The sequence below is a fragment of the Ursus americanus genome, chromosome 15, assembly GCF_024610735.1.
Source record: "Ursus americanus isolate L20-20 chromosome 15, mUrsAme1.1.p, whole genome shotgun sequence".
NCBI classification, from domain to species: Eukaryota; Metazoa; Chordata; class Mammalia; order Carnivora; family Ursidae; genus Ursus; species Ursus americanus.
In genome coordinates, this window is record NC_142141.1 from 14,139,692 (window position 1) to 14,157,548 (window position 17,857).

Consider the following 17,857-nt stretch of genomic DNA (forward strand, 5'->3'; position numbering starts at 1 on the left):
CTTTGAAGGTTGCTTGGGGTTGCTTGACTGTAGAAAATCACTGAGACAAGTTTGTTCACCCAGACAGCAGTCCATGACTCCTACCAGCATACTGGCTCCTTTTTAGAGAGGTAACTTGCAGGTGTCAGTAAAATGCCTTGCTTTTCTTAATACTGATTTCACGGTCCTGGGAAAGAATAATAGATTGCAAAGTACATGGTAAATTTCAGTAAACAAATCAGGATGTATGTTACCTCTGGGAAGTTCAAATAGTTCAAATAGTGAGTAGTAAACCTCTCCTACCTTTGGAGCAGTGGCCCAATCAGGATCACTGTGGGTTGCTGTTCATGTTGTATACTGAACTATCACAAGATAGTACAATAAGTGGCACTTCTAGAAGCTGTGCAGTCCATAAGGAGAAAATATAATGGAAAGAGCATGGTTCTGGAAGCTAGAAGAATGCAATTCTTTACCTGACTTTGCTAGTGTTGAGCCATTACCTTAACGAAAATTTTAAAGAATAAAAGCATAATCTGACCATTGGGGTGATCATTTTATATCATTAATGACTCTTCTACTTGTTTCTGTCTTCCCATTTTAACATCATATAAACAAGAAGTAGATACCTAAAATGACAGCAACTGGCATTTTAAAAATAATAGCTTTGAGATATAATTCACATAACATTCAACTCACCTATTTAAAGTATACAATTCAATAGTTGTGTAACCATCATCACAATTTTAGAACATTTCCATCACCCTGAAAAGAAACCTCATATCCATTAGCAGTCATTCCCCAACTCCCTTCAATTTTTTCTACCCCAACATCCCAGCCCTGGGAAACCAGTGTTCTATTTTTTTGTCTCTATAGATTTGTTTATTCTGAATATTTCATGTAAATGGTATCATAGGTAGTCTCCGGTGACTGTTTTCTTTCATTTAGCATACTGGCAAGATTGTCCATGTAGCATCTGTCAATACTTCATTTCCTTGTATTGTGCAATAAAATTCCACTCTACAGATATACCACATTTTGCTTATCAATTTTTCAGTTGATGGGTATTTGGGTTGTTCTCACTTTTAGGCTATTATAAATAAATGCTATGAATATTTGTGTATAAGCTTTTGTGTGAACATACGTTTTTATTTGTTTTGGGTATATATGTAGGAGTGGAATTGCTGGGTCAAATAGTAACTCAATGTGCAACATTTTGAATCATTGTTAGACTGTTTTCAAAGTAGCAGCTTCATTTTACAGCATGGTCTAAGATGATTCCAATTTCTCCACATGCTTAAGAACATGCGTTATTACCTTTTTGATGATAGCTGTTCTAGTGGGTATAAAGTGGCACCTCATTGTGCTTTTGTTTTGCATTTCCCTGATGGCTACTGATGTGTTTATTGGGCATTTGTGTATCTTTCTGGAGAAATGTGTATTATATTCAGCAATCAACTTTTAATTGAGTGTTTCTCAAGCAGTGGTTTCTTAGTAGAAGCCCGAGAGTCGTCAGATTCTTAATGAGTGAGAAATACATTTTTTCATCCCAAGTATAACATTGTATCATCTTATATGATGTATATGATCTGAAGAGGGTATACAGCTCATAGTATCTCCACTCATCAGTCTGTAAGTGCCAAGAAGACCAGTGTAGTCTGTTTTAGTTATAGTTGAGTTTTAGCAGCTAATAGAGAGCTTCTAATGTGATGGATACTAAAAAATTACTGGATGGATAAATGGATAAAGATCTCTTGTACAAAAACACTCACCTCTTCTGCTTGCCTGGCGCAGATTATGTGATCTTTTCTATTCCCTCTAGGTGAGGTTTGTTCTGAAATATTAAAAGTAATAGTGCAAACTTAATCACGTGCAACTTAACCAAAAGTTATTATTATTAACCAAACCAAACCAAACCAAACCAAACAAACAAACCTTGATTCAAGAGAAATACCATACCTCTAAGGAAGAGAGATCGTATATTTCAGGTTTTTCCAAGTACGATGTTGTGATATAATAAGAAAAATGTATTTGGTCTTTGTCTTGGTTCTTGGCACAGAGATCTGGTTTTTGTCCCCATTTCCTGAAATAGGTCTGGATTGGTAGAGGTAAAAGGTGTGTGGGGAACCAACTATATATGATTAGAGGTTTGGAAAGTTCAGCCCCATCCCCTGACCTCTGCTGAGGGGAGAGGAGCTGGAGGCTTTTAATAGCTAATGATTTAGTCAATCATGCCTACATAGTGAAACTCCATAAATACCCTGGCCAAAGGGTTTTAGAGAGCTTCCAGATTACTGAACAAGAACACATGCATGTGGCAGGAGGGTGGCACGTTCCAAACTCCATGGGGAAAGAAGCTCCGGTGCCTAGGACCCTTCTGGATTTCACCCTCTCTATCTCTTCACCTGACTGTTCATTTGTATCCTCTGATATACCCTTTGTCATAAATCAGTAATAATAAGTAAACTGTTATCTTGGTTCTGTAAGCTATTCTAGCAAATTATCAAACCCAAGAAGGGGGTCATAGGACTCCCAATTTATAGCTGGTCAGTCAGGAGTATAAGTGATAACCTGGCACTAGGATTGGCGTCTAAAGTTGGGGAGAGTTTTGTGGGACTGAACCCTCAACCTGTGGTGTCTATACTAACTTCACTCGGTTAGTGTCAGAATTAAAGAGGATTGTAGGACAGCCAACTGGAGCCAGACCGTTGGTCGGTATGGGAAAACCGCCACACATTGGGTGTCATAAGCAAAGTGTGAGAATAAGGTAGAGAAGAACAGAAGTTTTTCCTTTTTTTTTCTTTTTTAAAGATTTTATTTATTTGAGAGACAGAGAGTGAGTGAGAGAGAACATTTGGGGAGGGGCAGCAGGAGAGGGAGAAGCAGATTCCCCACTGAGCAGGGAGCCTGATCCCAGGACCCTGGGGTCATGACCTGAGCCTCCTGGGGTCATGACCTGAGCTGAAGGCAGACACTTAACCAACTGAGCCACCCAAGCACCCTCAGAAGTTTTTCCTTTTACCAGAAATTCCTTTATTTCTGTCACCAGTTCATATTTACCTGTTTTTTATCTTTTGATTAAGCACTTCCTCAATATCTCTTTTGGCTAAGGGATGGGAGGGTTTTCCTAGTTACAAACCACGTGTTCTAAATCAAAGAGCATGGTAGCCATTCAAAATGACAAAGGGCAACTTTTCTATGTTTAGCATTTGAACGTCAATGTGAACTGCTACAGAGCAGATATGACTTTTTCCCCCCTTCCTCTCTTATTCCCTCCCTTCCTCCTTCCTATCCATTGTCTTTCGTAAAAGAATTCCTGAGGTCTTCTAAATATAAAGGATGAAAAGTGGACCTCATTTATTTCTGATTCTTCTTCCCATAGCAACTGATGATGACCCTTTACCAGTGTACAGGAAGATCAATCATTTTTCTATTTCTCCTTTTATAATATCTTTTCCATTTAAAGTTTTCAATGCTTTTAAATATTTACATTTAACATAATAATGGGTATAATAGATTTTGTTTCTTCTGGTTCATGTATGTCTAATGTCTATTCTATATTATTGTTTACTCTTTCCATTTCATATTTTGCTGGTTGGACCAAGTTGCTGATCGTTTCTTTTTTATTGGTTTTTTTTTTTTTTATTGTTGTTTTTTAGATAAATTTTATTTACCTCTCTCTCTCCTGGTATTTTGGACTTTTATTGTTTATTCCATTGCTCTGTTGTCTACTGAACTTTGTTAATAGAATACACTTAGCTATTATATGAAAGTAATTTATAAGTAGTTCCTCCTCATAATAAACTTCTTTCCTATTTGTCCCATTTTCCAAGAAGAAGAAATATTGAGAATAGTCTACCTCTGCATCCTAATTTAGTTTAATTCTTTTTTTTTTCAGAGATATCTTAGTATTTTTAGTTCCAGATTATTATTATGTTTTCCCCAGCAGCATGTCTTTTCTATGCAAAGAATCCTTGCTTAGCTCTTAAATTACATACTCTCTGCCCTCAGCCACTATATCATTATCCATTTAAGTTAAAGTATACATATTGCAAAGTTAATTGCCCTACTCTCAATTTTCCTCTAATATTGAGATCTCTGTCCTAATGTTTGTATTTTTGGTTACAGATTTTTCTTGAAAATTTTTCTCAGAAAAATTTCTTTCAATTTACTTATGATCTTTCTTTTATGTATTTTTCTTTTGTTTTTTTCCTCCTGGACCACCTATTATTTTTAGTTAGTACTCTAAATCCATCTTCCAAGTTTGCAATGTTTTCTTAATACTTCCCATCTCCTTTATTTATTATTATTTTTTTTGCATTATATCACCTCTTAATCTTTCAGGTGGCTAATCTGGATTGCAACAATGTCTCTTTAATTTGTCTTCAATTCATTTTTGAGTTTTACAGTTGTGTATCACTTTTTTTTCCACACAAACTTTTTTGTGTGCTACTTTTGAATGTAATTAATTGCTTTCATTATTTTTTTCTGTGTTGTTCAAGTTACTGTCTTTTTTCCCAGTAGTTCTATTTCACTAAGAGTCCCCCATTCTATGTCTTCTGTTTGTTTTTCCTTCTATCTAGTGGCTTGCTTTTTTCCCCTTTGTTTGCTCCCTGGTACTTCGGTTGAACTTCTGGAGTGCGTTAAGTACATTAAGTACATAAGCCTTCTTGATCTGGAGAGCTTTGGTTGAGTAGTGAACCAGACAGCAACTTGTAAGGCTCCTTCTGGAGTCTAGATCCCTGAGAGAGGTTTTTCTGCTTACCAACTTCATTATTGCTAAGGCTGGTGTTCCTCATCTTGTGGAATAAAAGAGATTTCCACTGCAATCTTTAACTTCTTTTCAGGTCCTCTTGTCCAAAGAGTCCAACTAAATTACTCGGGTGGGGCAGAGCATCAGGACTTCTTTAAAATTTACCATGTTTAATAGGATCCCCACTCCAGAAGTGTCTCCAGACCATTATCCAACTCTCATTTCTACTCAGTCGCTCTTGAGAACTCAGTACAGCCAGAGGACTTGACTCTATCTTTGAAGTACCAGCTTAGTTTGGCAAATGATCTGTTGGATTGCACATTATGAGCAAGGACACCAGAGACCATTATAATTTGTTGTTCCATAAGAATCTCCTACCCATCAATTCCTAAGAAGTTATTATCCATTAAGGAACTGAAATGTGTTTTCCATTCATATCCTTGACTCTTCTTTTGTGAGAACCAGTGAGCTATACTCTTCATTAGGTTTCTTTCTTTTGTAGTCAGTTTGCTGTTTTTGAGTAGAGTTGAAGTCTAAGAGAAAGATTTTCTTCCTCTCATTTATTTGAAATACCAACATGAGTAAACTTTTTATAGCAGAGCCTGCGCTCACTGAAGAGAAAACTAACTTCAGAATACTCAGGCACCTATAGGCCATTATGTTCACTTGACTATCACATTCATAAACACTACTTTGCTACTGAATATCTGGGTCAATTTCCTATCAGAGATAAATGTTTGTAGTCAAAACCAGCCATTACAAATAAGTAGGTGTTGGAAGGAATTTATCATCTTACCTAAGAAGCGTGAATTTATTGACTACCTGTATGTAGGATTACATTGTCCTGAGAGATTATGTTGGGGAAGGGATGGGGAAAGAGGACAGTAAAAACAGTAAGAGTTTGGACCCTATCCCTGAGGACTTCACGCATCTAATCAGAATATATTATGTCTATATAAGTGTTATATGAAAAACCTGTACATCATTGGATGGTTACAAAAAGATGCACTTAAAAATACGTGCCAGAAGACCATCTATTCAATCCATGTAGTGTAGTGGAAAGATCAGGAAACTGTGGGTTTATTTTTTTTCTTATATTTTTTTATTATATTATACTAGTCACCATATAGTACATCCCTGGTTTTTGATGTAAAGTTAGTTGTGTATAACACCCAGTGCACCATGTGCCCTCCTTACTACCCATCACCAGCCTATCCCATTGCCCCACACGCCTCCCCTCTGAAGCCCTCAGTTTGTTTCTCAGAGTCCATAGACTCTCATGCTTCATCCCCCCTTCTGACTACCCCCCCTTTCTTTATCCCTTTCTTCTCCTACCGATCTTCCTAGTTCTTATGTTCCATAGATGAGAGAAACCATATGATAATTGTCTTTCTCTGCTTGACTTATTTCACTTAGCATTATCTCCTCCAGTGCCGTCCATGATGCAGCAAATGTTGAGAAATTGTTCTTTTTGATAGCTGAGTAATATTCCATTGTTTATATGGACCACATCTTCTTAATCCAGTCATCTGTTGAAGGGCATCTCGGCTCCTTCCATGATTTAGCTATTGTGGACAATGCTGCTATGAACATTGGGGTGCATATGGCCCTTCTTTTCACTACGTCTGTATCTTTGGGGTAAATACCGAGTAGTGCAATGGCTGGATCATAGGGTAGCTCAATTTTTAACTTTTTAAGGGACCTCCACACTGTTTTCCAGAGCGGCTGCACCAACCTGCATTCCCACCAACAATGTAGGAGGGATCCCCTTTCTCCACATCCTCTCCAGCAATTGTTGTTTCTTGCCTTGTCAATTTTTGCCATTCTAACTGGTGTAAGGTGGTATCTTTGTGTGGTTTTGATTTGAATTTCCCTGATGGCTAATGATTTTGAACATTTTTTTTTTTATGAAACTGTAGGTTTAAATCCCAATTTGCCTACTTATTAGCTGGGTGACTTTGAGTCTTAAAAATAGTGATATAGTAGGGGAGAAATAGAATAGTCCTGTTTGAGAAATTTAAGATTTATATGATATATATTAGAATGCAAACTTAATGCTGTATAACTTCTCTCTTCCTATTTGCAATCACAGGAAAGCCATATTTGTGATAATTCCATTTTAGTAACAAAAATAGCTAATACATATTGAACACTAACAATGTTCCAAGCATTATGCTAAGTGCTCTACATGTATAATTTCATTTTACCTTCAAACTGTCTTATGTATCATGTACTATTTTTATTGCTATTGTACACATGAGAAAAATGAAGATTAGGTGAGTGTGCCTACATGTGGACAAGGAGTGTAGCGATGAATGTGTATGTAAGTACATGTGCGTGGGGTTGTATGTAAAACTGTCTTGCAGAGCTTGCCACAAACAAGTTTTCTTTCCTTTTTTTCTTAGTAGTTAGCTATGATGAAAATTGTAGTGGAAGAAATCTAGAAGCTTATTCTTACTGGAATTGGTAAACTAGCTTTCCATTTCATCTTTACAGTTGTGTTCACTCTGATGTCAATTTATAATTCTGTTAATGCTCAAATCAGCCATAGGGTATATATCTAAACTTAGTACCTCTTGGAAAAAAAAAAAAAAAAGAAACTGAGAGCTAGTATGTACCATTGATCTCATGAAAGATGTTAGCATGAACAATAAGCGCTTGTCTGCCCAGTACGATTGCCTAAAGCCCAGGTGACATTTCATTCATAGTTCATACTTCTTTAGGGCTTCCTGTATATTTCATTCCAATTGAAACATACAAAGCACTAATGAAATCTTGACGGGAGATAAATGTCATTTCAATGTCATTTAACATTTATGTAATTTATAATCAAATATTAGATTATTATTCTGATGATAACTATTTTTTACAGTTTCCTTTGTTCCCCTGCTTAAAGATTACCAAGGATAAGCTTTGTGATGCCTAAATAGTGATATATTGAATTGTCATGAGCATTCATGAAGTTAACTTAGAAAAATATTTTCTAACTTTTCTTAACTAGTGAAACACTTCTTTAAAATAAGGGCATATTATGAACATATAATTCTTTGGTAGGTTTGTTCCTCCAAAAGGTGGAGTTTAATTCTTCTTGCTTTGAGGGTAGGCTAGACTTACTGACTCTCTTCTAGAAAATAAAATATGGCAAGAGTCACAGTGAGTAACCAGGCCAAAAATGGCTTTGGGGCTTCCTCTTTTCTCTCTCCCTTGAATAACTCACTCTGGGAGAAGCTGACTGCCATGTCATGAGGATCCTCAAATAGTATTACGGAGAGTTCCACATGGTGAGGAACAGGCCTCCAGCTAATAGCCATGTGAATGAGTCATCTTGGAAGCAGATGATTGCAGCATTGGCTCACAACTTAATTGCAACCTCATGAATGACCCTGAACCATAAGCATAGAGCTAAGCTGCTCTGACATTACTGACTCTTAAATTTTGGGAGGAAATAAATACTTATTTTTTAAGTAATTAAGTTTAGGGATAATTTAATACAAAACAATGATTAATGTACATACTAATATATAAAATAGTTTAAATTGGGACTGCTACTTATGAAGATTGTTAGGCAGGAAACAGGAGAAACTAGACTTCCTAGGCTTCTCCCTGATGCCCAGCTGAGTTCTATGAGGCACCTCAGCATGGACATAATGACTTACAGCATATTAGATTGTGGCCCATTGGCATAGAAGCCACTTCTATGTTCTTGAGATGGTGATTGAATTTGATATCATTTGCTGAAAAACATTTGCTTTTAATTCTCCCTAAATGGATATACAGATTTAACACAATTTCTATCAAGATCACAGCCAGATTTCTTATATAGACAAAATTATTCTAAAATTTGGCAGAAAGACAAAGGAGGTAAAATAGCTAAAACAATTTTGAAAAAGAAGAATAAAATGAGAGGAATCAGTCTACTTGATTTCAAGACTTTTTATATATCTACAGTAATCCAAACTATGTGTTATTGGCAGAGGTAAGCACAGAGATCAATGCAACAGAATAGAGACAGACATAGACACACACAAGTATGCTCACTAATTGTTGACAAAGGAGTAAATTAATTCAGGGGAGAATAGATCACTTTCAAGCAAATGGTGCCGGAGCGAATGAATAGCATAGATAAAGAATGAGCCTCCACTCGTCTTACACATTATACAAACATCCAGTTAACATTGATCATGGATTTAAATGTAAAATATAGAAATATAAAACTTATAGAAGGAAAACAGAGGAGAAAATCTTCAGGATCTAGAGCTAAGCAGAGTTCTTAGACTTGACATTGGAAGTATGACACATTAGATAAAAAACTCATACATTGAACTTTATCAAAATTAAAAAATTGCTGTGAAAGACTGATAAGAAGATGAAAAGACTATCTACAAACTTGGAGGAAATATTTGCAAACTGCATATATGTTGGAGGACTAGAATCTGGAGTATATAAAATTCACTCAAAGCTCAACAGTAAAAAACAAAACAAAACAATTCTGTCCAAGAACAAAATGGGCAGAAGACATGAAGAATATATGAAGATGGAAAATAAGGCAATGAAAAGGTAATCAATATCATGTGTTTTTAGGAAAATTAAAACCACAATGAGCTCTCACTATTAACTTATCAGTATGGGTAAAATAAAATATAGTAACGACACCAAATGCTGGCAAGAATGCCAAGTAATGGATGACTCACGCATCACTTTTTGAAATGCTACATGGTACAACCATTCTGGAAAACAATTTGGTGGATTCTTGAATAACTAAACAGGCAACTAGCATATGACTTAGCAGTTGCATTTCTGGGCATTTATCAGAGAAAAATGAAAACAATTCACACAAGAACCTGTATAGGAAAAATGGGTACCAGCTTTATTCATAGTAGCTAAGAACTGGAAATAACCCAGATATCTTCAATGAATAAATGGTTAGACAATGTGGTACATTCTTACCATGGAAAAAGGAATAAACTACTGATACATGCAAAAAACTGGATGAACCTCCAGAGAATTATATTGAATAAAATAAGTCAATTCCAAAATGTTACATACTGCATGATTCTCTTTATATAACATTTTTGAAAAATTATGGACACAGAGAACAGATTAGTGGTTGTCAGAAACTAAAGAGGGAGTAGGGTTGTGAATGAAATATGTTTGTAAAAAGGCAACATAAGGGATCCTTGTGATGATGGGAATGTTGTATAACTTGATGGTACCAGTGTCGTCAATACCCTAGTTGGGATAGTATACTATAGTTTTATAAAGATGTTACCATTGGGTGAAACTGAATAAGGGTACACAGGATCTTCCTATATTATTTCTTAAAACTGTATGTGATTCTAAAATTACCTCAAAATAAAAGATTTAATGAAAAATCAAACCAGCTTTAACCTTCGTATTTGTCTGTAGACTGATGTGTGATATGTACTTCTGTAAGTCATAATATAGCCATCTACCTTCGTTAGTGGTAAGTAGGAATTGATTAAATACATATCTAATGATGAAGATTAAAGCTCAGATACATGGAGCACCTGGGAGCCTCGTCCTTAAGTGTCTGCCTTCAGCTCAGGTCACAGTCCCAGCATTCTGGGATCAAGCCCTGCATCGGGCTCCCTGCTCAGCAGGAAGCCTGCTTCTCCCTCTCCCCCTTCCCCTCCCCCTGCATGTGTTCCCTCTCTTGCTGCCTCTTTCTCTGTCAAATAAATAAATAAATAAAATCTTAAAAAAGTAAAAATAAAGTAAAGCTCAGATACTTACTCCTAAATCATGCAAAAAACTTAAATCTACTCCACAGCTGTAAGCCTATGTGCCACTGCTCCAGTCGTGGAGTTGAGAGCCCCAGATAGTACTTAGGAGAAATTCTACCTAGTGTAAATACAGCTAAAAATAAAGCCATTGATGCTCAAAGTAGCCTGCAGACATATTATACCAAATATATGAGGCCACTACTGACTTAATTAAGAATTCTAGAGAAATGTAGAATATATAATATGTTGTTATTTTGCCTTGAGTAAATGGGATCTGGATTACCAAAGGTTGCTTTTACCTTTTTATTGTAGAAGATTGTTTACCTTTTGTGCTTCCAGAGAAGTTGAGGACAGCAAGATAATTTATGCTAACAGCTTTGCTATTTACTCTTAAAGTCATATGGAAAGAGTCTCCCTGTCTTTATAATTCTACTAAATCATTATTCAGACTGGCAAAATGATTTCTGTGTAATGATTTTTTATGAGTACACTTTTATAGTTATTTTAGGGCTCTCTTGAGTCAATATTCACCAGTACAATCTACTATATTTTATGGTCAGATTCTCCAAAGAGTTATCACTTCTATTCTTAAATCTGCACGTCCAGTGGCAGAGCTAACTATTCTGTGTCACGTGGGACATCAATGATGACTTGTTGGTTCCTATTGATTCTTCATCAATGGAAATTAGATACTTTTTAAAACAGCTTCCCAAACTAGGTTGTAGCCATGCCAATGCCTTGGTTTCCTGCCCAATATCTTATTTTTTCCAACGATGAGATCTTTGCTGCAATTAAATCTCAGATCATTTGTGCTGCTAAGAGCCATCCTGGACACTGACTACTTGGGGCTCCAACTGCCAAGTGATTTCTCTCCTAGTCACACTTGTCGGTGTTCTGTGCTCTGAAGTGCACTTGTTCTCTCAGTATCCTGGGTCTTGACTGCTCTCTCAGTAATGGCAGCCTTGTCCTGACAAAAGCCAGACTCTAACTTCCCAAGGCTATTCAGGGTTATGTCGTCGTCGTCGTCTTCTTCTTCTTCTTCTTCTTCTTCTTCTTCTTCTTCTTCTTCATTTTATTGAGAGAAAGAGAGAGAACAAGCAAAAGTAGGAAGTGGCAGAGGGAGAGGCAGAGAATCCAGTGGACTCTATGCTGAGCATGGAGCCCATCTGGGGGCCCAATCCTACAACCCCAAGATCATGATCCCAGCTGAAACCGAGTCAGACACCCAACTGCCTGAGCCACCAGGTGCCCCAGGATTCTATCCTCTTTAGGTGCTGAACTGGGTTGTGCAAGTAAGTCATTGCATATTTCGAGATAATGAAATTTTTGAAAGGTTGATTAAAGTATCAAAATAATAAAATGTTACATTTATTTTGGACTAAATGAGGTCTCCATAGTTATTTGTTGACTGGGATGTTTTCTATAGTTTAATATTGACCCCAGAGCTCCATTCTATATATGTCAAATTGTAAAAATAAAGTATTGTGAATGAATGTAGAGGGATAGCATAAAGGATGAACAGGGGAAAATCTGGCATCTAACCAAAGAGCTATAACTTTTATTGAATTGCCTTTTTAACAAGCTTCCCTGTCAATTACTGTCACAGAATCATATTAACGTTAAGCAATCTATGTATCTGATTTATTTACTGTTTTAAGGCCATACATCTTTCGTCTTTTTGCTTTGGCTTAACTCTGTGACTTCTAACATGATTTATACATTACTATAACCAATAAAATATTGAAACAATTGGTGTTATGGTCTGAGTGTTTCTACAATAATGATTTTTATCTTCAAAGTAAAAAAAAAAGAAGATCCAAAGATAATGAAATACAAAAAAAGTTTATTTCTGTGGAGACTTATGCAATCATTTTATTTGAAATTGGCAGTTTAAAAAATATAATTTTGCAGTGTTTTCAGCGCAAAAGTGCTTTAAGTTAGATTCTTTCCTTTTAATCATATTCTGTCTGATCTAGAGGTGTCAGCTAAACACAGAAATCCCCATGGGATCTTGTCACTATAGCAACCAGATTGCAGTTTCCAATATCTGTGTAATGAAGTGCTGACACGTTTTCAGCACAAGGTGCTAAGTGGAAGTTTGTTTCACTAATTAGGTGGCAAAAATAATCAATTCCTTCATGATTAATGATGTCACAAATTATGCAGTAGACAAACCTGAAGAACTTTATTAACCAGGACTTTACGTCTTAGAGGGAGGGGTAAAAATGATCAAAGTCAGGTTTCAGTTCTTGGTTAACTAGTAAGAAAGATTTCAGTGTCTGGGACCATTCTACTCCCTAATAACAGACGTACTCTGTGCTTTGTTTAGTTTTTAAACTAAAAAGTTGTTAAAGTTGTTAGCTTGTTAACATTTTATATGATTTACGAACAAAATGATGACAACTTGAGTTTGCTGTTTGCTTTGATGGCAGAGGAAAAAAAGGATTGTAAACATTCATTAATCTTGTTGCCATCTGAGTTTACTGGAGTATCAGAGGCCTGTGTTTTTTCTTACCTAAATGAACTTGCATTTATTATGTTTTTGATGAATAGGACATCTTTGTTAATTGAATATGTTGATTAGTAGGATAATGACTGTACCTTTGAATAGCATGCTCGTCCTATAGAAGTGTGTAATCAAGGTGAGCTCACAGGATATATAGATATGGTAATAGTTTTTCATGAAACCCTTCTAAATATGGCATAGACCAACGCCTCTTAATTCAGAGGAAGTGGGGAGAACTACGTAACATTTCCCCAAATTGGAAACCCTTGTTTCAGGGACTTACAAGTGACTGGGACTGTTGGGATAGTGGAGTGTTCTTAGAAAATGGGTCTTTCATTCTCTAGGAAATTGAGAGGGTTGTCCTTTCCACTCTACTCCCACATCTTTCAGAATGGAAACTTCTTTTGTCTTTGGCTATTCAGAGTCCTACACATTTTTCCCCCCTTCTTTTCCTGGCTCTTCCATAAACTCTGCTTTTATAAAAGCACAGAGCCCATGATCTAGAAAGCAAATAAAAGGGAAATATAGGGATGAATGATTTGTCTGGTATTTAAGGGGAGACACAGTCACTTTTTAATCAAGGACGTATACTTAGGCTAGTGCTTTCTTTGAGTCCTTTTTTCTATCTTGGAATAGGTTAAAGGCAGGGGAATATTCTCCTTGGGGTATATCTGAGATATGACTCTGACACACATTTGTGAAGCACCTAACATATTAGCACCTGGTGTATGATATGTAAACAATAAAAGGTATCTATTGTTAAAAATAATAATGATCATGATGAAATGATATAGGACAGACTATCTATGCTGAAATGACATGGGATTGGCAGCAATTTGGCTACAGTATCTTCTATCAGGACTGCATAAGCTATACTGGTGTCTAGATGGATGAGCTGCTCTTTTATTATTTCTTAGGAGTCTTACCTGAAGATGTGGGCTTGGATAAAGAGGATGGCCTTACCAAATGCAAGAGAACCATTTCTTTTGGTCAAAGTATATTCTCCAGGACAGACCATTACCACGCCAGTGACCCTCAGCCTAGGATTCTCTGCACAGGCAGTGGATTGCACAGGTATTACAGGGTTTGTGCATTATTTTCAATGTCCTGGATCCCTACGGGAGATCACACATTACCTACGGTAGGCTTATACGTGTGTAACGTTTATAAATCTAAAATAAAAAATTCTTCACTCTGGTTTATGGTGATTTAAATTATGTAGAGTTATATTTGCCTTCATGGTTCAAAATATTCATAATACATATAGTTTAAAAGATTCTTTACAAAAATGCAATGTTTCTGATCTAGAAAGAAATGAAGTGCCAAAATTTGAGGAATTAGTGATTTACTCATGACTTCATTCATTCAAACATTTATTCCACAAAAATTTATTGAGCCACCATTCTGTGCCAGGAATTTGCCTAGCATTGAGAACTCAAATATGAATAAAGCAAAGAGCCTTGCTATCAGTGAACTTAAAGTCAGTATTTTTAGACAAATGACTCATTACTGTATCTTAAAATCATTTAGTTTTACCTGTGCTTACCAAGGCTGAGACTGCCTTGGCTTTACCTTTGGAGTGAAGAGGAAAAAATTCATTGAAAAATATGTGTCAATAGCCATTCTTTCCAGACACAGTGTTAAAAAGTGTTAAGATCTATTGTCTGAGTTTCCACTAGGTGGTTTATTTAACCGATAGCATTTGTGTATTTTCATTTTTTAAAGATTTTATTTATTTATTTGAAAGAAAGAGAGCCCACATGCCAGAGAGCACAAGCAGTAGAAGGAAAAGCAGGCTGCCCATCTAGCAGAGACCCCGACGTGGGGCTTGATACCAGGACTGGGGGATTATGACCTGAGCCGAAGGCAGCCGCTTAACCAACTGAGCCACCCAGACATCCCGTGTATTTTCAATACAAGGACCCCCTTTCCCCCAAAGAAATCCAGTTGGGTAGAAATCACTCTGACTTTCTTCAGTGAAATAAAGAAGGAGTTGTCATGAGTAATTGTGTGTGTGTGTGTGTGTGTGTGTAACTGTGTGTCCCTGTGCCTGCTTATGCATTCCTGGGCCTCATAGCTGCTTTAATGTGGTTACTCTAATAAAAGAGACAGGTGTTGGCTGGGACAGCAAGGCTACAAAAGCCACACAGAAAATTGCATAATTAGTCTTCAACTATATATTGTACCTTGTTTAAAACTGTCATGAACCTATAGGAATATACATTAGAAATCAACAAATCCTTCAGGCTTGAAAAACTCATTCTCTTTTCTCCTGTGCTTTGTCTCTCTTCTTTTATCAAATTAGTGTGACAAGCACTTAGACATGAACATTTAAAAATACCTTTTATCATTTCAATTAATCCGTCTAATTTCAAGAGAAAGTTTTCCAATTTTCAAAGATTTAATTGCCTACTGTTACAGCTCTAATGTGGCAAAATGCAAGGAGACATTGGACGGCCACTACTCCATATAGAGGAAGGCCTTATGATAGACCCTAGTCTTCCCTGTGTCACTATGCCACTGCACTTCCCCAAAGAGCTCAGTATCAGTTAGAGCACTTTCAAAAACAACTATTTTAAAGCCCCACTAGTAGTGGCTTCCATATATATTTTTTTAAGATTTTATTTACTTATTTGACAGAGAGAGACAGCCAGTAAGAGAGGGAACACAAGCAGGGGGAGTGGGAGAGGAAGAAGCAGGCTCCCAGCAGAGAAGCCTGATGTGGGGCTCGATCCCAGAATGCTGGGATTATGCCTTGAGCCGAAGGCAGACACTTAACGACTGTGCCACCCAGGCGCCCCAGTGGCTTCCATATTTTTTAATGACTTTATTTATTTATTTGAGAGAGAGAGAGGGCAGAGTGAGAGACAGCACATGAGTTGGGGGATGGGCAGAGGGCAAGGGATGAGCAGACTCCCCGGAGAGAGGGATCCCAAAGCAGGGCTTGATCCCATGATCCCAGCATCATGACCAAAGGCAGAGGCTTAATCAACTGAGCCACCCAGACATCCTGCAGCTTCCATATTGAAGGCAGTGATTCACTTCACATGGCGAGAATTCTGGTGGTCAGGGGTTCCAAGGTCAATGGATCTGTGGCAGTTACTGGTGCAGCATTTCTGTGATTCTCTTGGTCCTTCTTTCATGACTGGAAGTTGGCCGCAGTGACACTGAGGTCCTTATAGAACAGAATCTCACACAGGAGGGAAGATGGTGGGTGTAAAAGATATAAAAGGTTTTTTTCTGGTGTGCCTCTTTTCAAGGAGGAAAATGTTTCCCTGAAGCACCTATTAAATTCACTTAATTTTTCATTGGCCAGAACTGAAGTAATGTCTATCCCAATTGTAGGTAAGAGAAATATAATTTTAATGATTTGCTTAGACCAATAGTAATTCATTTCCTAGGGGAGGGCACATGGCTGCTCAAACAAAATTGGAATTCTATTAGCAAGGAAGAAAGGAGAAATGGCTATTGTGTAGGCAAACAACAATGTCTGCTGTTTGGTTCTGATCTGAACAAATGTCTTTCTTTAGCTGTCATATTTTTAATTCTTTACAAATATGCCATACTATTAGCAAATTATGTTTATATAGTTTCGCGTCTGCAAGAAGTTAATGCCCAGGTTCTCTTCTTTGTTCTTCATAACCACCCAGACAGGAAAGTAAAGTAAATACCATTATCAGTACCTTACTGACAAGGAAACCGAAGCTTACCTGGGTGAGGCAATCTGCCAAGAGCTGCACAGCTTAAAAGACAACAACAACAAAAGGTAAGGATTGTCGTCTAAATCTTCTGCAATCTGATGCTCCTTTTTAAACCATTCCATTGGTGACCTCTTCAATTGTAACAAAAGTTGCTTTGTCTCCACAATAACCACGTCTATATGCCTGTGAATAGCAGAAGAACTGCTTGGCATTCTCTTCACCTCATGCTTCCAAAGTATTATGAGACTATAAACAAGGAGATTTACAGTCCCATAAGACCATGAGCCCTTCGTTCATTAATTTGAGAATGATTTATTAAGCACCAACTCTACCAAACACGGTGTTAAGTTATGGGGATAACGTAGCAGACAAAATATTCATGGTCACCGGAATTTAGAATCTAAAAGAGAAGACAGAATAGTAAATAATCTATGACATCAAGGTGTCACACAGGCTCTAAAGGGGAAGTAGTGATGTGTTGAAAGCATTTAGTTAAAGCATCAAATCAAGTCATTGGGAAGGTTAGAAAAATGTTCCTGAGGATTTGCTATTTAATCTGATATTTTCAAAGTTAAAAAGAGGGAGAAGACAGTGCTCAAAATGTAGTACCAGCTCAATAAACATTTAATGCCTTTTAAAAACAGCTTTATTGAGATATAATTTACATTACATAGAATTTACCCATTTAACATATGGAATTCAATGTTTTTAGTAGATTCTCAGAGTCGTACATCCATCACCACAATCAATTGTAGAACATTTTCATTGTTAGCAGAAGAAACCCTATACTCCTTAGCAGACACCCCCCAGAATCTTCCTATTTCCCCTCCCCCTGCCCTAAGCAACTACTAATCTACTTTTTGTCTCTATAGCTTTGTTAATTTGGGACATTTTTACATCAATGGAATCATACAATATGTGCCCCTTTGTATCTGAATTCTCAAATGTTTTCAAAGTCTAATAATGTTTTCAAAGTTCTTCTATGACATATATCAGTGTTTCATTTCCTTTTTATTTTCAAATAGTGTTACACTGTATGGATATAACATGTTTTATTTATCCATTCATCATTTGATGAATACCGAGTTGTTTCCACTTTTTGGGTATTATGAATAATGCTGCTATGAATATTCATGGGCAAATTTTTGTGTGCTGTTGAATTGTAAGGGTTCTTTAT